Source organism: Schistocerca gregaria, unplaced genomic scaffold, assembly GCF_023897955.1.
Source record: "Schistocerca gregaria isolate iqSchGreg1 unplaced genomic scaffold, iqSchGreg1.2 ptg000199l, whole genome shotgun sequence".
Classification (NCBI taxonomy): domain Eukaryota; kingdom Metazoa; phylum Arthropoda; class Insecta; order Orthoptera; family Acrididae; genus Schistocerca; species Schistocerca gregaria.
In genome coordinates, this window is record NW_026061737.1 from 1 (window position 1) to 1,407 (window position 1,407).

A 1,407-nucleotide genomic window follows, 5' to 3' on the forward strand; every position below is an offset into this window, starting at 1 on the left:
ACGCAAACACACGCGTGACACGATAAATGTAACCGTTACAGAGAGAAGAGCGGCCAAATTGACGATCTGGCAAAAGTCGATTCGATAGCTAATGTCGAAAACGGGCAGATTTCTCACGTTTTCACTGCATATAACCACTTTTCGCAATTCCCCCGTGCAACGCGGCTGCTAGATCTCCCTTCATGCAGAATCTTAAGGTCCTAGCTCATGTCCAAAGCACCAAAGCCGTCTAAAAAGTCAATAATCGATAACTAAAACTTGAATTGTACTGCTTCGTACTGGCTATGACATCAACTTAGAAGCTTCTTCTGTGTTCTATTATGATGCCTTTAGTGTCTCCGCATACCGCAGCACGCGACATAGCTTTGCACACGATAAATGTAACCGTTTAAGAGAGAAGAGCGGAGAATATGACGATCTGGCATTAAGTCGATTCGATAGCAAATGACGAAAACGAACGGATTTCTCAGGATTTCACTACATTTGAACAGTTTTCACATTCCCCCGTCCAACGCGGCAGCTAGACTACTTTCATGCAAGGTCGTAAGGTCCCAGCGCATGTCCAAGGCACCAATATCGTCTAAAAAGTCAAAAATCGATAACTAAATCTTGAATTGTACTGCTTCGTACTGGCTATCACATCAACCTAGAAGCTTCTTCTGTGTTCTATTATGGTGCTTCTAGTGTCTCCACATACCACAGCACGCGACATAGCTTTGAACACGAAAAAAATAATAGTTCCGAGAGAAGAGCGGCCAATATGACGATCTGGCATTAAGTCGATTCGATAGCAAATGACGAAAACGAACGGATTTCTCAGGATTTCACTACATTTGAACACTTTTCACATTCCCCCGTCCAACGCGGCAGCTAGACTGCTTTCATGCAAGGTCTTAAGGTCCCAGCGCATGTCCAAGGCACAAATATCGTCTAAAAAGTCAATAATCGATAACTAAATCTTGAATTGTACTGCTTCGTACTGGCTATCACATCAACCTACAAGCTTCTTCTGTGTTCTATTATGGTGCTTCTAGTGCCTCCGCAACCACAGCACGCGACATAGCTTTGCACACGAAAAAAATAATCGTTTCCGAGAGAAGAGCGTCCAATATGACGATATGGCATGAAGTCGATTCGATAGCAACTGACCAAAACGGGGGGATTTCTCAGGTTTTCACTACATATGAACACATTTCACATTCCCCCGTGAAAGACCGGTGCTAGAACTCCCTCATGCAAAATCTTAACGTCCAAGCTCATGGCCAAGGCACCAAAGCCGTCTAAAAAGTCAACAATCGATAGCTAAAAATTGAATTGTACTGCTTCGTTTTGGCTATCACACCATCTTAGAAGCTTCTTATGTTTTCTATTATCGTGCTTTTAGTGTCTCCACATACCGCAGCACGC